Source organism: Lissotriton helveticus, chromosome 1_1 (assembly GCF_964261635.1).
Source record: "Lissotriton helveticus chromosome 1_1, aLisHel1.1, whole genome shotgun sequence".
Taxonomy (NCBI): domain Eukaryota; kingdom Metazoa; phylum Chordata; class Amphibia; order Caudata; family Salamandridae; genus Lissotriton; species Lissotriton helveticus.
In genome coordinates this window covers 969,498,558-969,521,937 of record NC_136057.1, presented here as the reverse complement: position 1 = coordinate 969,521,937, position 23,380 = coordinate 969,498,558, and the positions used below count along the sequence as shown (strand labels likewise).

The 23,380-nt window shown below is 45.9% G+C and overlaps 1 protein-coding gene across 2 annotated transcripts in view; it reads left to right on the top strand.

The window, feature by feature from the left end:
* Nucleotides 1-23,380, top strand: part of FBH1 (F-box DNA helicase 1) — a 664,229-nt gene that overhangs the window by 340,975 nt on the left and 299,874 nt on the right. The gene's annotated exons all lie outside the window — the stretch shown is intronic.

The window sequence follows — 23,380 nt, the reverse complement described above, 5'->3', positions numbered from 1 at the left end:
ACCCCTCCACTTCAATCACTCCCATTACCCCAAATCCTACACTTTGGGTCATAAGGTACACAGCCTTTTTTGCAACTTTGGGTAATAAGGAACACAGTTATCTTTGTAACATCAAATGTACCGATTGCAATGTATTTGAACGTCTTGAGTTGGATGGTAAAAGCATATTATTTTGCGTTCACAGAGCTCCTTGAAAAAGGGCATCCATTGCCCGAAATGCATTGGAGCATCGTTCCCCGAAATCTGTTTGTATTGATTCTTATGATTTGAATGAAAAATCGGAATTTATGAACTTATCAAAACCTTGAAAATCAATGAAAGAAAAACCTTTGAACCAATAAATCAAATGTTGTAATCTATTTTGGAGTCTGTCCCTTTCGTGACGAATCCAACGAGTGTGCCCAATTCCAAGGATGCGTTTACTCCCCTTGTAACGCACTCAACCAACCACTGTGATATCTAGGCATATCACACTGTGTAGAAAAAGTAATCCATGAAGTGATCTGTAAAGTAATCTAACAGTAATTTCCACAGTATTGAACATATTTATAAACCTGTAACAAAGACATTTTCATATAGCTTGCTTGTATTCTTCAACCTGCCTTGAAAAGTACAATTTACACTTACCTGTGCCAGGCTTGCTTGGTTCTAGAAAATAAATACAACTAGATAATATTTTTATACAAATCAAATTGGTCTGAGTAGAGTCTTTGAGTGTGTGCATCATTTGCTGATTGGGTTTGATTGAGTGTGTACAATAAATGCTTAACACTACCCTCTGATACAGCCACAGTACCACAAATAGAGAGTAAGGTGCTATCTACTTTTACCTCTGCCTACCTTTGGGGTTCCACTAGACTCTGTGCACACTATTCCTCATTTTGGTATAGTATATACAGAGCCAGCTTCCTACAGTAGGGCACGTCACAATCAAGAGGGGCACAAGACAAGGGTGCCCCATGTCAGACGTTCTTTTTGCCCTATTCATTGAGCCTCTGGCCGCTGCATTTGGGTAAGATGCATGAATCAGAGCCCCAATTAAAGTTGCAGCCAAAATACAACTCTGTGAACTATATGACAACTGCATTTGAACTTGCATTCCTTTGTAAACACTGCATAATATATTTCAAAGCACTTATTTCACTTACCTATGCCAGGGTTGGCTTGGTTCTAGAAATAAAATAACGTAATAATTTTTTTATACAAACAAAATTGGTCTGAGTTCAGCCTTTGAGTGTGTGACATCATTTGCTGATTGAGTGTGTACAACAAATGCTTAACACTACCCTCTGATAAAGCCTTACTGCTCGCCCACACTACCACGAATGAATAGTAAGGTGCTATCTACTTTTACCTCTGCCTACCTTTGGGGTTCCACTAGACTCTGTGCACACTATACCCCATTTTGGTATAGTATATACAGAGCCAGCTTATGGTGGATCAGCAGTGGGATATACAACTTTGCATTTGTTGGACTGACTTGGTCACCACCTGATCTCACAACAGAACTCTTAAATTGTCTTTAGAATTCAGATTTTTGAATTTGACAAATTTTTCCCAAATTACTAAAAGTCTTGGTTTTTTGGTTTACATTTCTTTATTGAGAGTTTTACTTTTCATGGTACATAGCTACACATCAATATTAATACATGATGACAGGTGTGTGCAGGCAGTTGAATGGTATCATTGCGTCATGGAACAACCATCCCATCGTATATATTACATCACGTATAAAAAAAACTGTGAAATGAAATAGAAATTACACTTAAGATGAAATTACACTTGAGATGATTTTTAAGGAATAATCTTAGTTTTCAAAAGTCGACAAACTTTTTGGGAGAAAAAGTGTCAATGTTATTTTATGAGGAAAAAGAGGTTATCGGTTTCCAGGAAGATAATCGGTCTTCGGAGTTAGTGTCCTGGGGTTAGACTCAGCAGTCTCCCAGGGTCAGTGATGCACTGTTGCACCCTCAGCGGCACTCGGGCGGCTGGTTGCAGAGTGTTGAGGCCCAATGCTATCCCATGGAGGATAGGGGGACTCTGGTTGGTAGCTGCTGGCAAGCAGGCCACAGGGTTTTGGGAGCAAAGCTCCTAGGGTTAAGCTCAGGGCAAGTTGGGGACCAAGTTAGCACAAAAGGGGTACCCTCAGTGGCACTAGGGCGGCCAGGTGCAGGGTGCTGTTTTGAGGTTGGGTGCCCTGTTGATTACAATGGAGATTCTCCGGCACAAAGAAAAACTTCAAGCTCGGGGACGAGGATCTTCTAGGAGCGAGCACCACTTTGAGGGGTAAGTAGGGATGTTGAGGGCCGGTTAGGCACCACAGGGCCATGGGGCATTGGGTGCAGGGGTGCCTTTGGACGTTGAATTTTCTTACTCGCTCTGGTAGCAGTAGGGGGGGTCCTCTGGATTGAGGCTGCAGGTGTCGTGTGGCGGCTTGAGGCAGGTCAGGGGTCGCCGAATTTCGGGTCAGGATCTCCGGGGGGGGGGGGGGACACACCTCCTTGTGGTATTTTTCCACTCGAGCTCGGGCCGGGTGCAGAGTGGGCTGGATTCGCGGTTCCTGGCTGGCACCAGAAGCTGCAGTTCAAACGCATCCGGTGTTCACAGGAGAAACAGCTTGGAAAGTGAAGGCAGGCAGGTCCTCCGGGGTTTTTGAGGTTGCTGTCCGCTGAACATGCAGAGTTTTCTAGGAGCAGGTTCGAGGGGAGACAGGCCTGTAGGGCTGGGGCCAAGTCTGTTTGCGCCGTCCTCTTGTTAGCTCTGCAAAGCTTCTCGTCCTTCTCTTCTTTTCTTGTTGTTGCTGGATCTAAGGAAGGAAGGTTCAGGGTGCCCCCTAAATGCACCTGTCACCACACCACTGGCATAGGGCACCCAGCTAGAGGGGTGACTGATGTATGTCAGGGTAGTGGGTTTGTGGGCATGGCACACAGGGAGGTGTGCCATGTCGACTCTTTGTTTAGTTCTGCACCAGGATACTCAGTCTGCAAAGGCAGTGTGTGTGTCAGGCTGCAGGGCCCCTATAGGTGGCACAATTAGGGGTCTTCTCTGGTCACAATGCCCTGGGTACCTAGGGTACCATTTACCTGGGGCTAACATGTAGCCAGAGATGCCAATTGGGTTTTAGTTTCAACACAGTTTCATGGAAGGAACACAGGCCCTGGGCACCTGATTGGTAGGAGCCCAGGGCACACTCAGTCAAAGCAAATCAGCAATTCAGCAAAAGGTGGGGGGCATACAATGCAAGAAAGATAGATCTTGTTTTTGACTGGTGAACAGTCACCAGTGTCCACATCCTGGGTACACCAGTTTGTCAGACTAGGAGTCAGGGAAAAGAGACTAGCATACTGTTGCAAGACCTGCTTGCAGTCAGTCTGCTGTTGGGCAGAGAGGGTTGTCTGAAAAGACAACTCCATCTACTGACACATCTTTTGGGCTGTAGGAGAGGAGATCTAGGAGAGGTTCACTGCTTCCTGTTCCTCATCAGTCACTATCAGCATGGTGATATCAGCCCTGTCATTGTAGAGCTTTAGGCGGTTCACATGGATAACCCTTGTGGGTGTCCTGCTTGTGCCGAGGTCCACTAAGTAAGTGACCTCACTCTTCTTTTCTAGGATAGGGTAAGTGCCACTCCATCTATCTTGGAGAGCCCTTGGTGCCACTGGCTTCTAAACCCACACCTTTTGCCCAGGTTGAAATTCAACCAGTGCAGCTATTTGGTCATATCACTGCTTCTGAAGCTCCTGGCTGGCCTCAAGATTCTTGGATGCCTTTTCCATGTACTCAGCCATTCTTGACCTTAGGCCAAGTACATTGTCCACAATGTCTTGCTTGGGTTCTTGGAGAGGCCTCTCCCAACCCTCTTTCACAAGACAAAGTGGTTCCCTCACAGGATGACCAAACAGAAGTTCAAAGGGGGAAAACCCTACTCCCTTCTGTGGCACTTCCCTATAAGCGAAAAGCAGGCATGGCAACAGGACATCCCATCTCCTCTTGAGTTTTTCAGGGAGCCCATTGATCATACCTTTCAATGTCTTGTTGAACCTTTCAACAAGACCATTGGTTTGTGGATGGTATGGGGTAGTAAACTTGTACTGCACTCCACACTCCTTCCACATGTGCTTCAGGTAAGCAACCATGAAGTTAGAACCTCTGTCTGAAACCACCTCCTTAGGAAACCCTACCCTGGTGATAACACCCAGGAGGGCCTTGGCTACTGCGGGAGCTGTAATATTCCTAAGTGGAATTGATTCAGGGTACCTAATAGCATGATCCACTACTACTAGAATGGATTTGTACCCTGAGGCTGTGGGCGGTTCAAGTGGACCCACAATGTCCACACCTACCCTTTCAAAGGAAACCCCACCACTGGCAGTGGTATCAGGGGGGCCTTTGGGTGGCCACCTGTCTTGTCACTGGCCTGACAGGTAACACAGGAGCTGACAAACTATTTCACCTTCTGGTGCATCATCTGGGGCCAGTTAGTTAGTGACTAACTAGCCTTTCCCAAGTTTTTGTTTGCCCCAGATGTTCAGCTAGGGGGATGTCATGAGCCAAAGTTAGGAGGAACTCCCTGTACTTCTGTGGCACTACCACTCTCCTGGTGGCTCCAGGAGTGGGGTTTCTTACATCAGCATACAGTAATCCATAAATTGATACTTGTATAGCGCACTACTCACCCGCAAGGGTCTCAATCCATCTTCCCAATAAGCTCTGTGGGTACCATTGACATCTCCCTGTTCTTCTGAAACAGCTTGCTGCCTCAGGCTTTCAAGAGTGGGACAGTCTTGCTGACCCTGGCACAGCTCTTCCCTGGTGGGTCCCCCTGGGCCCAAGAGTTCAACCTGGTAAGGCTCAAGCTCAATGGGCTCAGTTCCCTCTAGGGTTTCCAAGTCCTCTCCCTGAGGAGAGGCGTCCTGAGTGGTTTGCTGTACAGAAGCAGGTTCCCCAGTCTTCTTATCTGTTCTCTTGGTTGGTTGGGCCATTCTTCCAGGCTCCAATCTGACTTTTTTTAACCCTTTCTCTTCCTTTGTGCTCTTGTTTGCACACACACCAATTCAGGGATACCCAGCATGGCTGCACGGGTTCTCAACTCAACCTCAGACCAGGCTGAGTTTTCTAGGTCATTGCCAAGAAGACAGTCAGCTGGTAATTTCTGAGAGACTACTACCTGTTTCAGGCCAGTAAACCCCCCCCCCCCGCCTAATGTCACCATAGCCATAGGATGATTAGTGGTAACACTGTCAGCATTGGTGACTGGAAAAGTTTCCCCAATCAAGTATTGCTCAGTGGAAACCAGTGTAACTCTCACCATAGTGATACTGGCACCTGTATCCCTCAGAGCTTCTATCCAATTCCCATTCACCCAGGGGTATTGTAAATACTTCTTTAAGTTGGGTGGCCACACAGCTACAGTGGCCAACTCAATTTCCCCCATGGAAACTAGACTTGCTTCAGTGTGCATCCAGATTTGCTCAGGGCACTTAGGGGCCTTGTTGTGGGGGCAAGATGTATCTACAGTTAAATGTCTCAACTTCTTACAGTTGTTACAATAGGCCTTTAAGGGATCAAAGTTCTTCTCCCTATAGGGCTGAGGCACATAGGGAGTAGTTTAAAACCCACCCACCTGTACAGATTGTTGGGGCCCTGTAGAAGACTCAGACCTTTTATCTTGGGGATTCTCATCACCTTTCCCCCTTGGGAGGTTTTGTAACCACCTTCTTCTGGTCACCCCCAGTGGTTGTCCTTGTCCCCCTAGCCTTCACCCAATGGTCTGCCTTCTTTCCCAATTCTTGGGGAGAAATTAGACCTAGGTCTACCAAATGCTGATGCAACATTTCATTTGTGCAATTACTTAATATATGTTCCTTCATAAACAAATTATAAAGTACAGTAAAATCATGCACATTATGTCCAGCTAACCAACCATCCAGTGCCCTTACTGAGTAGTCCACAAAGTCAATCCAGGACTGGGTTTTGTGAACCCCCTGAATCTAATTCTGTACACCTCAGTGGTGAGTTCAAATCCCTCAATCAGAGTGCTCTTCATGAGATCATAGGACCCTACATCTGGCCCAGAGAGGGTCAGAAGCCTGTCTCTGCAGTTACCAGAGAACAGTTCCCACAGGAGCACCCCTCAGTGAGGTTTCTTTACTCTTCTTATTTCACATGCCCTCTCAAAGGCTGTGAACCACGTAGTGATGTCATCACCTTCCTCAAATTTAGGGACAATCCCTTTGGGGATTTTAGGATCAGAAGTTTCCTCCCTATCCTTATCTTTAGTATTGCTGCCACCATTGATGGGTGCTAATCCCATCTTTCTCCTTTCTTTTTCTAGAGCCAGGAGTCTGGACTCTAGGTCTAATCTCTTGGCCAGCTTTGTTAAAAAGCTGTCCTCTTCATTGGGGCTATTCCCAATGTTTTCCCTGGGCCCTGGTCCACCTGTGTGGGGCCTAGGATCCCAGAGAGTGATTCTTGGAGTTAAGGGTATGGGGAACCTCCTCTCCCTAGGGATGATTGGAGGGGAGGAATTATCCTCCTCCTCTATCACCCCTTCCCCCTCTGACTGGTCATCACCATATTCAGAGGGGTGGCCTTTAGCATACTCAGCCAGGAGCTCCTGGAGCCCTTTGTTTGGTTGGATGCAGGCCCATTGTTATATTTTTAAGTTTGCATAAGGACCTCAATTTCTTGAAAGACGTATAAGTAAGGTGTGAGGTCGAGCTTCTCAACCAGGTTCTGCATATTATTATTTTCGCTAGTAGCTGGGGTCTGTTGAGACATTCTAACCTGACAGTTCTAACCCTTAACCCTTGACTACAGTGACTTTTATTTCTTTAAAATTCTTTTGGGACTTAAGCAAGGCCCTGAAAAGACTTTCAATATTTTAGAGAAACCAATTTAGGAAAATCAGAATCCTAAAGGTAATTTAAGAGTTTTGTCGTGTGATCAGATGGTAACCTAGTAGTCCAACAAATGCAAGTTTGTATCCCACCGCTGATCCACCAATGTAAGGTACAATGTGTACTGAGTCCACAGTCCCCAGATGTTTGTCAGAAGCTAAAGTTAGATATAACCTTACTCTCTAAAGTGGTAGTTTGGTAGAGCAGTAAGGCAGTATCAGAGGTCAGTGTAAAGCATTTGATGTACACACTCAGTCAGCAAATGATTTCACACACTCAAAAACTGAACTCTAGGCCAATTGTTTCCTGAAAACAGGTGAGTAAATGCGTTTTACTTAGAGGTACGATTTTTAAAGAATATTATTGCATTTCAAAAGTTGACACTTAGAAACTTTTTCACATAGAATCACCAATGTTATCCTATGGTAGGAAATTCACATAGTAGGCAAGTATGTTAACAATTCTTTTTCTTACTCGGTGCTGGATACCTAGATTCAGCACTGGGACATTTCCTGAAAACAGTTGAGAAAATGTGTTTTGGTTATTCGGCTGATGCTCATGCACCTGTACCCTCACCACTGGCATAGGGAACCCAGCTAGAGGGGTGACTGATGTATGCCAGGGTAGTGGTTTGTGGGCATGGCACACAGGGATGTGTGCCATGTCGACAGAGTGTGTGTGTCAGGGTACAGGGCCTCTAAGGGTGGCACAATAAGTGCTGCAGCCCTTAGGGGCCTTCTCTGGTCACAGAGCCCTGGGTACCCGTGGTACCATTTACCAGGGGCTGACATGTGGCCAGAGATGCCAATTTGGTTTAGGCTTCAATGCAGTTTTTAGGGAAGGAATATAGGCCCTGGGCACCTGATTAGCAGGAGCCCAGGGCACACTCAGTCTAAGAACATCAGCAATTCAGCAAAAAGTGGGGGCATCCCATGCAAGAAAGAGTGCACTTTCTCAAACAAAGGCTCTAGGCGGGAGCCTCAACTGAAATGCCCGGCTGGGTGTGGATGGTATCAGTAGGCAGAGCAGACAGGCTGTGTGATCGGAGAGGGTTCTGGGGAGGTGTTTAACGTCTGTGGTCCATGTGGCCATGTCTTTGTTGTGTTGTAATGCGTGTGCCGTCTGCTGTACCTGGGTGCCATGGTCTTCAAATGTCAATTAGCCCGTTCTCACTTATTAGTACTGTGAAGTACGGGTATTTAGATGCAGCTTGGGGGTTGCTCCCCTGCGTTCTAAAGAGTTGTGGAGGATGGCATTGAAGGCCCCCCCTCCCCCCAGATTATCACATCCAGTTTGCGTTATTGCCCACCAGAGCTTGTGGAAGAATTTAGGAGTATCCGTATTGGGACCATACACTACAGCTAGTGTTACCCTTATAATGCAGAGTGTGCCAAGGTGAATCTGTCTTCCGGGTCAGACCATGTTTTGTTTTATTTGTCAAGCTTCACATACATTGCAGGGCCCTGAACTCCAGAGGCTAATGCACGCATCAAGTATACATTAAATTGACTTTGACTTTTATGAGCAATAAACAAGTCCCATTTTGCAGCGTGAATCTTTCTGGATTCACAATGCTGTGCATTATTCCGTGGTCTAGTGGTTGGGTCCGGAATCGTAGTCTGTTCTTTCTTTTTTTTTTGTCGCCCAGGTGGGCGTCGACGTCCCACCTTTTGGTGTACTTCCTGTGATGTCGGCACGCTTCCTGCGGAAGCTCCCACCTTTGGGCGCCATCTTCAGATTCTTTTTTCCGCCGTTGGGTCTGGATCGTTCCCGAAGGGGTTCCAGAGTTTTGGAGGAAAGAAGATGCAGAAAGTCGATTTTTGCACCGAAAAGACTGAGAAGATGACGAGGAACAACACCATCGAGCCGGGATGACGAAGGAGAAGAACTTCGAGAACTTCGACGTCCAACAGAGAATGTGCACACAGGGGCCCCCCTGAGCGCAAGAAATGGTCAAGACACCTTTTAACCCCTTCTATGCTAATGACAAGGTCAGCTCGTCATGCAGTACACTGGACGTGTGCGTGTGACGAGCTGACCTTGTCATGAACAATGGGAAAAACGAATATTCAGCACAGGAGAAAAATCTCCATAGCATTGAAGGTGTTAAATTCTGCCGTAACTGCCACCACAAATACCCACAGAAGGACCGGCACCCGGTTTGTAACCTCTGCCTACCGGTCGACCACGAGAGCAGGAACTGCAACGCCTGCTCCGCCTTCACGCCAAAGACTCTCCGGGTTAGAGAGCAACAAAGAAGAGCCAATTACAACATGCAAGACAAGCGACAACTACCGTCCCTGCGAGACCTGGGGCTCTCGAGCGATGAGGAGAACAACATCGCCGGAGAAGACGACGACTACACGGTCGTAGAGACCGATAAGAAGACTTCTAAAGAGGTAGGAGAGTCAATAACCCCTAAGCCCCCGACAGACTCTTGAAGGTCTGAGTCAGACTCCCGAAAAACAGAGTCTAAGTCCTCGAAGGGAGCACTGGCGCCGAAAATCTCAACGGCCGCAGCTACATCCAGGGACAAACAGCCCAGCGGATCCTTCGAAAAGGACTCTCCGGCGGCGACGAACGGCGAAAAGCCAAGGTCGTCGAAGTACGTCCCCGAAAAGGAACGTTCGACTTCAAAAGAAAAGGACCCGAAGGTCGCTTCGGCGTCAACGTATATGTCGAAGAGATCAGCCCAACCGCTCAACGCCGAACAGGCCGCCGAGATGGAAAGAAAGAAACGACGGCTCGAGGCCGAACTGGATAACATCCTACAACGAAAGGAGTTAAACGAAAAGTTGAAAAGGTTCGCGATTCCGTCAAAGCCAAAGACAGTGATCGTCGAAGTAGAAGAGGAGGAGGACTTCGAGGCCGAAGAGGCGCCGAAAAGTCCAGAGACCCAGGGCCATCCAGAGGAAGAAGCCTTCTACTACGAGGAGGAGGGCGATGACGATCGGCGGACGATCCTTGGCTCAATATCCTCTGGGGCACAGGACCTGGAGTGGCAGGACCTCGACACCGAAAGCCCAGAAGAGGCCGTGGATACGTACCCTTCCAGGCCTTCGCCGCCAGATGACATTGGGGCCTACAATATGGTCATCAAGAACGCGGCAACAGCTTTTGGAGTGAAGCTTGATGAAGACAAAACGAAAGCAGACTTCCTCTTGGAGACCCTGCTCCCCACACAAACTAGGAGCCAGTACCTCCCCATGCTGGAGAGTGTCATGGCCCAAGGGAAAGAGGCGTTCAAGGAACTGGCAACATGCAGGTCAGTGACGCCGAGGACGGAGAAGAAGTATAAACACTCCTCTAAGGATCCTCCCTACATCCAAGGATCAGTTACGGCAGACTCCATTATTGCGGCGACCGCCAGGAAGAGGGCAAATGTGCCAACAACATCAGGACCACCACCAGACAAGGAAAGCAGGAGGATGGACCTAACAGGGAGGAAGATAGAAAGAAATGCAGCCATGCACTGGCGCATAGCAAACTCTAACGCACTGCTGAACAGGTACCAGTACCAAATTCTGGACGAGATCGGACAGCTGCTCAAGCACCTCCCAGACGAGTACCAACAAAGAGCTTCACACCTTGTGGAAGAGGGGAAAAATGTGGCAAATTCTTGCCTCAAAACAGCCCTGGACGGAGCTGACACGTCCAGCAGGCTGATGATGTTGGGATTCACGGAGAGAAGGCAGGCCTGGCTCAGGATCTCAGGCTTCAAACCAGAGGAGCAGCACAACATTCTGAACATCCCGTTCAATGGGGAGACACTGTTTGGGGCGCCGGTGGATGACAAACTCACCCACCTCAAAAAAGAAAATGAAACTGCAAGGTCCATTGGGGCCTTACAATTCAGGGGGACGAAAAAGGGTACTCCGTCGCGGAGACCGAACAGAATAGGGGAAACCAGCCAAGAACGTCACACCAGACTTTGCAGCAGTCCCACCAAGGAGAGAGCCAAACACAACAAGGACATGAAAAACAAACCTGGCACTACCAGCAAAGGGGCCAGTCCTTTCGCGGGAGGGCGAACGGACGTGGACAAAATAAAAGAGGGGGCCAACAACCCACCTCTAAGTGACTCCGTCATGCAATACGTGCCCATCCTCAAAACTCCTGCCAAGGTGGTGCACAACAAGACCAACACAGGGTTACACGGCCAGAACATCAACAAACATGTATCACCAGGAGAAGGCAGGCTAAGTCATTTCTTCCGGGAATGGAAAACGATAACCACAGACAAATGGATACTCAACACCATACAGTTCGGATACTGCATAGAACTGGAAAAGACACTGCCAAACAGGAACCCAAAAAGAAGGGTGCAGTCAGGAAAGGAGCTAGAGCTACTTCAAAAGGAAGCGAAGGAACTCCTCCAAAAGGAGGCCATCGAACCAGTACCATACAGAGAATGGAACAAGGGAGTGTACTCCACCTACTTCCTGGTACCAAAGGTGGACGAAACACTGAGACCCATCCTGGACCTAAGGTTTCTAAACAAGTACATGAAGACACAAGTTCAAGATGACGTCCCTACAAGAGGTCATTCCTCAGATAAGAGACAGAGACTTCATGGCCACCATAGACCTCAAAGATGCCTACCTGCACATCCCAATGAACAGGCAGCACAAGCATCTATTGAGATTTACCATCAACAAAGATCACTACCAGTTCACAGCCGTAGCATTCGGACTAAAATCCGCACCAAGGGTCTTCACAAAGTGCCATGCAGCAGTGGCAGCGCACCTAAGGAGGGAAGGGATACATGTATACCCTTACCTGGACGACTGGCTGATAAAGGCACGTTCACACAGGACATGCAAAGAACACGCACAGCGTGTGACAAGTACACTGGTGGACCTGGGATTCTCCATTCACTGGGGGAAATCCTCAATCTTCCTAGGAGCAGAGATCAACACCATACAGAGCAGGGTGTTACCCAGCGACAAGAGAACAATGGCCCTGCTGAAGGAGACGCGCCTCTACTAGAAGGGGCGAGCTCTGACAGTGAGCTCAGCGAGCAAGATCATGGGCATGATGGCCTCCTGCATACATCTGGTCCCAAATGTACGGCTCCACATGAGACCATTCCAGGAATGGCTGCAAGAAAAATGGTCACAAGCTACAGGAAGTTGGGAAGATCTAGTGGTTGTAACGCACGCAGTGCAGGAGGAGATGTCGTGGTGGAACAAGGAGAACATAACGGAAGGGAAGCCTTATACACCACCGACCCCAACGGTGACCATCACCACAGACGCATCCCAGAAGGGATGGGGAGCTCACATGAGCAAGCTCAGGGTGAGGGATCTGTGGACTCCAGCGGATGCGGTCAAACACATCAACTACCTGGAACTAAAGACAGTGTTCCTCGTCCTGAAGGCCTTCCAGACAAAACTGTACAACCAGAGAGTGTTGATCCAGACAGACAACATGACAACAATGTTCTACATCAACAAACAGGGAGGACCACAATCAGCCCCGCTATCGAACCTAGCACAGGAGATATGGAGATGGGCCATCCCACTAAAAGTAGACCTGCTAGCCATACACCTACCAGGGAAGGACAATGTGGAAGCAGACTGGCTCAGCAGACAGACATCGGCCTCCCACGAGTGGGAGCCCAATTCACAGGAAACGCAAAGGCTATTCAGAAGGTGGGGAACACCGACAATAGACCTATTTGCAACATGCCAGAATGGAAAAAAGCCAAAACTTCGCATCCATGCAACCAGGGGAAGGGTCCCTGGGAAATGCCCTATGGATAAGCTGGTCGAGAACATTTGCTTACGCTTTTCCCCTGATACCTCTGATACACAGAGTACTCAACAAGTGCAGGACCAGCATCATGACTCTGATCCTGGTGGCACCACAGTGGGCCAGGCAGACCTGGTAGTCACAGATAATGGAAATGGCACAGGGTGCACCCCACAAGTTCGGGAAAAGGAAAGACTTACTCTCCATTCAAGTCAAAGTCAAAAATTCTTTATTCGATTGCCATAATTTTTAGGAAACCATAAAAGTACAGAAAAAACAATTCATGAGATAAAACATTATAAACGTGGATAAAAAGAAAGCTGAAACAATTATACATACAATGATTGTTACAGAGCGGGGAACTTAGGGAAAAACTGTTCTGATTAAAGTGCTAATGCATCAGGAATTAATCATGGTTTAGGCGATATTTAATACAAGCCTTCAAAAAGCAAGCAATAGATTTAGCATAAGGTTCAGTATCTAAAAATTGAAGCGCAAGGAAAGCAGGGCGACAACATCGCAGACCCAGCAATCTCAGTAAAGGGATAATCCATCTCCTTCATGGAAATTCATAGTATCTACAAAATAAAACTATATGCATTGAAGATTGTACTGAGATTCCATCACACGGACACACCGAGAGGTTCTTCGACCAATCATTCTGTTTTGTGAAAGTTATTAAGCAGTGATAGATGTTAAATCGAAACCGGGTCAGTAAATATTTTTCATGCAAATTCAAGTTGTACAATAAATATGGTTGCACCCCAGGGGCGATCTGGATGGCCAAAATATGCTGGACGGAACTTTTACTAGTTTCTTGGGTTAGTCGCAGCTCTCGAAGGTGGGATAAACACATAGATTTTAAGTTTTTCCACGTAATTTCTGAAATAGTAAGTGGATGGAACAACGCAGCCGGCCCCATGGTTGTAGGCTCATTGCTGTGTTATTACTAGTGTGCAAAATAAAGATCTTTGAAACTTAAAAAAATAAAATAATAAGTGGATGGATAAAATAAGCTACTAGATTTAAATCTTTCAAAACATTTCTCACATAGACCAACCAGGTAATCTTGTTCCAATTGTCCAGCCTAAGGCAGTCCGTGATAAGGCAGCGTGTCAGTTTGCAGTGTTCCGATGTCCAAACACGGTGCCATAGGAGGATTGGGTGGATTCTAATAATATCTGTTACATAATCCATACCCAATTCAATGTGGCAACCATATGTCGGAGAACTCTGCGGGACTGCCAGCAGGTATCTTAAAAAGCCATTCTCAACCTTCTGTAGGGGATCCACAGTAACGTGGCCCCATACCCCAGCACCATATATTGCTACGCTGAGGCATTTTGCCTGGTATATTTTGATCATCTCTTGGGGAGGCCGCATCCCTAGCTTTTGGGCGAACGCTACCAAAGCAGTAGTAGCTCTGAGAAATAATAGTTTCCTTGCAGTAATAGCCTGTGTCCAGCAAGACTTATTGTCAATTAAAATTCCCAAATATGGATAAGAATTGGTACAATCCAATTTGGTGTTATCAATAAAAATGGCTTTCGACTTTTTTGAACTATTGCCTGCATGCATTACAAAGGTTTTCCTAATGTTAACTATAAGATCTAAACTTGCCATAAAATTACGATATCTGTCTAGAAGATGCTGTAGTTGAACAGGTGTTCTAGCCATAATCACAGCATCGTCCGCATAGAGTAATGCAGGTATTGGGCGATGATCAATTGTAGGCAGGTCCTGACTCCCTTCCAACATTGCAAGTTCTAAATCCTTAGTATAGAGATTAAAAAGGAAGGGAGCCAGGACACAGCCCTGTCTAACCCCCTTCGCCACAACAAATGGTTCGGTGAGTTCCCCTCCATGGCCGTACCTAACTCTGGCTGAAGCCTCGGAGTAGAGTTCTTGTAAAAAGACAACCAGCGGGGTGTCTACACCCATTTTCAATAGTATCGACCACAGTTTCGTATAAGAAACGCAGTCAAAGACCGCGGTCAAATCTACGTAGGCCAAATATAAGTGTCCACCCTTTGCACTAATGTATTTTCCCATTAACAGGGAGAGATTTAGGGCTTGCTCCACAATTCCCAGTCCCTCTTGGAACCCATACTGTAGATCGGAAATTATGTGGTTATCTTTGGCCCAGTCCTGCAATCGTTCAAGAACTATTCGGCCTGCCACCTTACCAAGGGAATCCAAGAGGGAAATGGGCCTGTAACAAACTGGATTATTTCGGTCTCCCTTTTTAAATATGGGGAGCAATATTGAGCTAGACCACGATTTAACTAGGCCTATCGTAGTTGCGGCTTCAAGAACCCGGGTGAGGATTGGGGACCATAGGTCCAAATTATGCTTAAAGATATCCACCGGAACCCCGTTGGGCCCGGCGCTTTCCCACCTTTAGAGGCTGTCAAAGCATGAATCACCTCATTGTGATCGAACACTAATTGGATCGGGTAGACTGATTGATCAAAAAGCCCCCCCTCCCCCTACTTCATCTATGGGAGCAAAATTTATACTAGTGGTTATGACGAAATAATTTGAGAAATGGTTGACCCAGGCATTAGCATCCACCGCTACTTCTATCTTTGGGGCAGAATTTGGATCTGAGAGAAAAATAACTTTGACTACTCTCCAGAAAGTAGTGCTATCGTTCGTGCAACAACTCGTATGGAGTTGTTCCCATAGGCCATTTCTTATTTCAGTCTTACGCTTTTTCATGGCCACATTGTACTCCTTTCTTAATTTAACGATTTCATCTTTCTCTCTTATGGTCTTGCATAGTGCGGTTTTTAGTCTAGAATAGGCCTTTGTGCATTCTGGGTTAAACCAGCCCTTTTTAAATTTATTTTTGTCTTTCTGTTTTCGAAATAGCTCTTCCCTTATGATATTGGTAATGCCTAGAAAACTATACAGTATCAGCTCGTGTGGAGAGTCAAGATTAAGGCATGTTTCCAATAGGGGGAGCGATCGGCGGACCACTTTTTTTGTTATTTGGACAGGATCCACTTTTGTCCATTTTATAGAGTACCCATTTAGTCTATCCAAACTCAATGTTTGTTGATTCAGCAGGCTTTTGTAGGCTTTTGGCACTAACAGGGTAATGCTATTTGGGAAGTGATCACTAGTGGCATTATTTGCTGTAGCAAAGTTACACATAAGATCTTTCATATTTTGAGATACGAGTATAAAATCAATTAAACTAGAAAAGCCTCTACCATTAAATGTGGGGGGAAACTCAACGAAGGGGACTACTAGTTCATTAGCAAAACCCATCTCCAGGGCAAACAAGATCTCATTTAAGCGGTTCCCAGTATTGGTATGTGAGAAGTGTGTTAAGTTACTTCCACATTCATCCTGGATTCCGCATTTTTTAGTATTATTATCTTTACAGAGTATTAAGTTAAAATCCCCTCCCCAGATCAAATTAAACGATTTATTCATAGATTTATCCCGCATTTCCATTAGGAAATAAAAAATGTTATTTAAAACAAGGATTAATTCCTGGTGGTTCAAATTATTATAAAAATTAACTAAAAAATAAGTGGACAACTTATTCACTACTATTTTAAGGATTTGATAGTTGACCTCCTGCCTCAACTCTACTATTTCTTTGACTGTCATGTCGTTTGAGATATATATTATCAAACCTCCTTTAGCCCTTCCTGAAGGAGAGGGTTGAGCATACGAGATGTAGGTCTTATAACCCTCAAGATGAATTGGGGAGGTTAACCAGGTCTCTTGGAGACAAACAATATTATTATAACCCAAGAATGTATATCCATTTTTGAACACAGCCCTGCTACATTCCAGAATATCATTGTAAGATTAAGATTGGAGTCTTGGATCTTTTAGTTTTAAATGGTCATTATATACATTGGGAACTAGATCGGGGTTAGAATTAGGTACGGATGTAGGTAGCTCGGCCATACTCAGCGGAAACCCATCATCATCTGGGAGTCCATCTGGCACTAAAGATTGAAGATTCGAGAGAGGGTGTGTAGCGGGATTGAGGTTACCTACAGATTTATCCGGTATTGACTTTTCTAGTTGGGTAATAGCTTTGCTAGAAGGAGAATGGAATATACTCCATATCTGGATGTCTGTAATTTTTAGTCATTCGTTGTCCTCCAACCCTGATAGGACATTAAATCTATTCTGGGAATTAACCGTTGGAAACTGATTTTGCGAGCCAAATGGGTTTCTCCAATTAAAGGTATTCAGATTTTGCCTTCCACGGGGATAGAAGAAACCTAGTGGTAAAATATTAATCCCAAGCGGATCTATGGTGTAGTTTGCACCTAGTCTCAGAATCTCATTAACTAAAAGGGGGGAAGCAGATGTCATGACTATGCAGTCACCCCTGAGCATTTTGTCCCTGGATCCCACCCATTTGACTCTCCTAATCATCTTAAGTTCCTGGAATAATTGATTATTCAAACCTACCCTAGTACTCGGCCAGTATAATGATTTATTTTTAAGTGCTGACCAGGATTCTTCATCAGCAGTGTTTTTTTGTGGAACATTGGCCAGTACTATGATATAGGGAGTGGTTTCTGGTGGAAGATCCAAGTGTGGGTCTGCAACATTAATTTTTTCAGGCGGATAGATATGTTGAAAGAATTGTTGCGCTTGACCAGGGGCGGTTACTTGCATTTGGGAAGGACCTACCGGGATTCCTAGCGGCCTTCTATAAGAGTCGTTAACCTGGGTGTCAGTCTGTAGCTGCGCCCGTTTGTCTATAATTATTCTTGAGCTCTTTTTATTTGGAGAACTGCTCTTAGTTGCATGGGAAGCTCCCCGAGTAGATAGAGACTTCTTTGATGGGGAATGTGGGGTCCCTTTACTAATACCATTAGTAATCATAGAAGTAGTATTACTCTTCAAGTTTTCAGTGGCCTTGGTAGATTGAATTAACTTATTAGTAAGGAGTTCCTCGATATTAGCCATTCTTGATGTTAGCTGATCTAACCTAACCCTCACATAGAGGTCCAATCGTTCAACCAGTGAGACCAAGCTCTTGATATCCGTTTGCGAGGTGGAATTACTACTGGTTGAAGGCTTTCTGGTTGGTTGGATTTTTTTCCGGGCTGTTCGCGTTTTCCCTATTAGTGAGGGTTTAGTTACTTTTTTTGTATCGGACTGAAGATGGATGGTAGCTTGAGCTATAATTTTGTCCGTCTCGGTGGTAATACCTTCAGTTATACTAGGTTTTTTGGACGTTTTTGGGGGTGTTGTGATGGGGAATCATTTACTATTGATATAATCTCATCGGGACATGATTGAATACAGCCATTATATGGGAGATCCAGTGGTTTCCCTGTATCTGGTTCGACCCTATCATCGTGGAGGGCAGAATCCTGACTTAGTCTTGAAGAATTTCCCTCAATTGATTCCTCAACCGAGAGAATCTGTTTGTCCAGTACTCCCACCGCCCCAGTTAAATAATTCAATAGGGTTTGTTGGGAATTTGTAATAGTCCCATTGCCCTTGAATGGCTTAGGGCTCATTTGCTTCCTCTTTCCCATATTAGCGGTCAGAAATTAGCTCCAACTATTAAAACTATTAATACTAACTTCCAGGAAGCACAAATTACAATGAGGGAACAAATATACAAAATAGAAAATGGAGCAAAGAAAAAAGTTAGAGCCAGGAAGTAAGACCCGCTTTACTCTGAATAGTCCTGGATGTGTCCTAGATGAATCCCAGAACTCCCCATCTCACGCGAGACTGCGCAGCCCTCCGGATAGTATAATCTGGGCTGCACGCAGTCTGCGAAACCAGCAGGAGCAAGCCAGGAGGGCAAAGTAGAAAAGGAGAGCAATGACCAAAGATTCCCCCTGACAAGAATAAAAACAAATCAACAAGTCAGCAGGACAGTGGGGTCAGTTCTTCCCTGTAAGATCAGTATCTGAGGGAATACAAGATCAATTAGTCTGGGGTTTTGGGACAACAAACAAAGGTTGGAGACGTGATAAATGTTACCGGTAGTTTCAAACGTGCAGTCAATTCCAATTTCAAGTGGTATAGCCAAGGGACCTGGCCCAGCCCAGCCTCCATCGGCCTCCGATGGCCACAGACGGCCCCGCCCTTGTCCCTCGCTTAGCCCGGCGGCGCCCGCGCACGTCCCGCGACGCGGGGGCTCTCCTCGATTTTGATGCGACTCCGGGCGCGGATTAGGTGTGTGCGGCTTCCTTCCTGCCGCAAAGGTCTCTGGGCACCGTAGTCCCCCCCCTACCTGCGGCCGCGCCGAGATGTCAGGAGGCTGCGGCGGCGGGGTGAGACCGGCGTCAGGGGCAGGGGCAGGGAGCCTGGTGCTGCAATGAGCAGCAGGGAGTAAAGGTCAGTCCCCAAATGGTTAAGATAGAGGCCCCGCTCCACCGGGGCTCTCCTCGATTTTGAAGCGCCTCCAGGCAAGGCAAGGAGACCTAGCACACGAAGGTGCTATGTGGCATAATGGAAAAGGTTTACACAATGGTGCAGCAAGAAAAAGCTACACAAGAAGATGACAAGGGAATCAACGGTGCTAAGATATCTCACGCACCTACTGAAGGCAAAACTAAGTTCATCCTCGCTAAGAGTACACCTAGCTGCGATAGTAGCATACACAAGAGGAGAAACAGGGAAGAGCTTCTTTACTTCACAGATAGTAAAAAGATTCCTGGAAGGGGCAAGAAGATTGCACCACCAAAGAGAATGCCACCACCGGCATGGAACCTCAATTTAGTCCTAACAGAGCTCATGAAAGCGCCCTTTGAACCCATTCATAAGACCACCTTACAAATGCTAACAATGAAAACAGTCTTCTTGGTGGCAATCACCTCGCTGCGCAGGGTGAGCGAACTACAGGCGCTAATGCTACAAGAACACTACATCCAAATACACAATGATAGGGTGGTAATGAGTACTGACCCACACTTTATGCCAAAGGTGGTGTCAAGGTTCCACATCAACCAGACAGTACAAATACCAAGCTTCTTTCAGAAACCGACCACAAGCGCAGAGAGGGCACTGCTCACTCTGGACGCTAGAAGGGCAGTAATGCACTACATAGAAAGTACCAAGGAACACAGGAAGAAAAAACAGTTCTTTGTGTCCTTCGCAAACAGTTTCATGGGTAGACCAGTAACAAAGGGAACCATCGCACGATGGATCGCACAAACTATACAATTCTGCCACAAACAGGCAGACCAAGAAGTAGCAGAGGGCCCATGGGCCCACTCTACCAGGAAAAAAGGGGCAACAATAGCCTTCCTGGCTAACACACCCATTCAAGACATATGCCTGGCGGCAACATGGGCTTCACTGCACACGTTCACTAAGCACTACTGTGTGGATATACAAATGAACAAGGAAACACAGGTAGGACAGAAAGTGCTTCAACATATATTCAACAACCAACGCTCATCTTCCACCCGCCACACACATAACAAACCGCTACAAAGTCTATGCACAGCATAGTGAATCCAGAAAGATTCACGCTGCAAAACGAATAGTTTCTTACCTGTTGGTGTACTTTTGCAGCTTGAAGATCTTTCTGGATTCACTAGCGAACCCACCCACCCACCTCCGCCAGAAAGATGAGGCTGGAGAAGCAGGTGGTAATACAAGGACAATACAGAAACAGACACCTTGAAAGACAAGGTAAATCTATGGGGGTTATACCCAAATGAGTCACTGGGGACCTGGGTGCTATATGATATACAAAAGAGGGGGTCCCAGTGAACCGTTATACGTTTATCAAAATTATTTACAATACCAATATACATATAATTTTATCAAAGCGCACTGCTATTTAATCACAATGAGCTGGCTTCACTGTACATTGAAGATAATAACAACAACATGTTCGTCATAGTGCCCCAGGGAAAGTAGGGAAATAGTAGCGTGATATAGTGAGAAGGGAAAAGGGATGTGCAAAAATAAATAGTTAGTGCAAACACAATATATTTCAAATTTACCATACAATAGTAAATTGGCTTCAGATCCCTGAGCCAAACAATGGAATAGTTAATATCCAAAATGTCAATCAAATATCATGTGTATGACGCTGGTACTCAATATGCAAAATAGGGGTGGCGTCAACTGATGTAGAAGAAAGTAGCCGTCGGCGTTTCGACCCCAAGACTACAACTGTAGGCGTAGTTAGCACCTTACACTGGGGTCTTCATCAGGACATACAAGTGAAACCCAGGGGTACACTGATTGTTCTATAAAAGTGAATTGAATAATATATTAGTGCTCTCACAGCCAAATTCGGAGAGAATATTTAGACATAACGTCAGTAATAATGAACACAAAAGAATTTTACCATGGTGGGTGGGATAGATAATTACCACAGGGTAGTGGACCAAAGCACAGGGTAGATCAATCAGACCGCTTTGTTGTCATACAGACGCTTCACAGATCGTCAAATATCTGAAAGAATGGAGTCCCAATCGGGACAATTAATTACAACATTTGCCACTGTCATAATAAGAAAGCCATGTAAATGAATCTTCAATAGTAAATTAAGATATTTCTAAAAAACAACCCAGGACAGTCGGTGAACCAAACCTCTACCAACACAGTGAGATGGAAACATAATTCACATATCACTCCCAGCATAATGGTACATCGCAAAAGCTAACGTACATTGGTCATTTCGGAATCAAACGTGGCATATGTAGCGTACAATTGTCTGTCTGTCAATAGCATGTGTGAATTAAGAATCGATTACGATCCTAAAAAACATTCACACCAAAATCTAATATTCATGGTAAAAGCACTCTCTACAAGGTATGTAAACTATAATGGTGCAGTCACACTTCACACAATGTGTATGCCTTCAGATTATCAAAATGTTCTTAAGTCAGTTAAGAATAGTCCCAGTTAACAGCACCACCTCGGGACCTTGAAAAAAAAAGCGCAGGGGAGTGCGGGTAAGTAATTAAACCGTTTAATTACTTACCCGCACTCCCCTGAAGGTATGAACTTTACAATATACTTAGAACACGCTCTCTGACTTGCCAACTTTTGAAATGTGACCTCACAATCTGAGTTTATGCAATGGCATACACATTGTGTGGGGTGTGACTGCACCATTATAGTTTACATACCTTTTAGCATGAATATTAGATTTTGGTGTGAATATTTTTAAGGATCGTAATTGATTCTTAATTCACACATGCAGTTGGAGTGGTTAGTTCGGATGACTCGGGATGCTGGGTCACTGTCAGTTGGGCCAATCAAGGCAATCAAGGCCATGGGACGTCGGGTGCAGGGGTGTCTTTAGGCGACGTTTTTTTTTTTACCAGCTCCTTTCGCTGTTTTGGGGGGGGGGGGGAGAGATCCTCCAGAAAGGGGCTGGAGGCATTGATTGAAGATTCAAGGCAGGTCAGAGATCACCAGGTCTCTGGTCAGGATCGCCGGGGAGACCTTCCCGTTGTGTTGGGCCACTCGAACTCGGGCCGTGGGCGTCGGGTACAGAGTGGTGTAGACTCACTGTTTTGGCCGGAGTTAGAGTCTGTGGGTGAGCAAATCTGGTGCTCACGGGAGACAAAGTCTTGGTTTGGGCAGGCAGGCAGGACAGGTCTTCTGGGTTCTTGGGGGGGGGGGGGGGGGGGGAGGGGGCTGCTGGCTGCCGGACACACTGGGATTTTTCTGTAGCAAGTTCGAGGTGGGGGACAGGCCGGTAGGGCTGGGTCCACAGCTTCTTCGTTCCTATTTCTCTTCATCTGGTTGGTTCTTGTCTGAGGAGGCAAGGTTCAGTGTTGCCCGTTAATACTAAATTTAGGGGCCTTACATGTAGGTACATATTGGGACTAATGGGTCTCTTCCTTAGGGTGGGTACCTCCCTATGATATCACCCTCCAGTGGGAAGGAGGCAAATGCCTCTCTCTGGTTGGTTGGGTCCCTCCCATCTGCAAGATGGTGGGGACTGAGAGCTGTGCTTCACCTCGCCTCCCCCACCTGAGGGGTGGTGTTGGCAAATGTGGGCACACCTCTCTTCCTCCCTTGGTTTTCCCACCGCGTATCCCGCCTAAAGTAGGAGTTAGAACCAGTCGGGCCAGTTACTGGAAGCAGCAAATGTCTGGGGTAGCTCAGAAAGGCGGCAACATGTTCATACACTTGTGTTACAGTGTGGAACTTGGTGACAATTGGACAATGACAATTGGATAACAACAGTACTATTGTTAAGTACCTCACTTAAAGTACACCCCAGCCATAGTTGGCTACACAGGGGGTGTTATTGAAAGAAATGTCTTCAACATGCCGATTACCAAGAGATTTCTAGAAGGTGCCAAAAGTGTGGTTGCATTAAAGTCAGTGTCCACACCACTTAAACTTAATTCTGACGGAGCTGATTAAGTTGCCTTTTAAGTCTACACATGAGGCGGGATTCAAGTGTTTAACTCTTAAAAAAACAAAAAAAAACCAGCTTGCCTGATTGCCAAAACGTCTCATCTTAGTGATGAGATAATGAACTGCAAGTACTCACAACACAAGAACCTTACTTAAATATAGATAAGGACAGAGTGGTAGCAAGGGCTGTCCACGGTTTCAGACAGAGGTCGTTTCACATTTCCATGTCAACCAAGTTATACAGCTACCAAGATCACAAGCAGAAAGAGTCCTTCATCTCTGGATGTTAGAAGGGCAGTCCTTTATTATCTGCAGAAAAGAACTCTAAAGATCAGGGTCACCCAAGAGGGAAAGAAAAAATAGAAGAAATACAAGTGGCATTT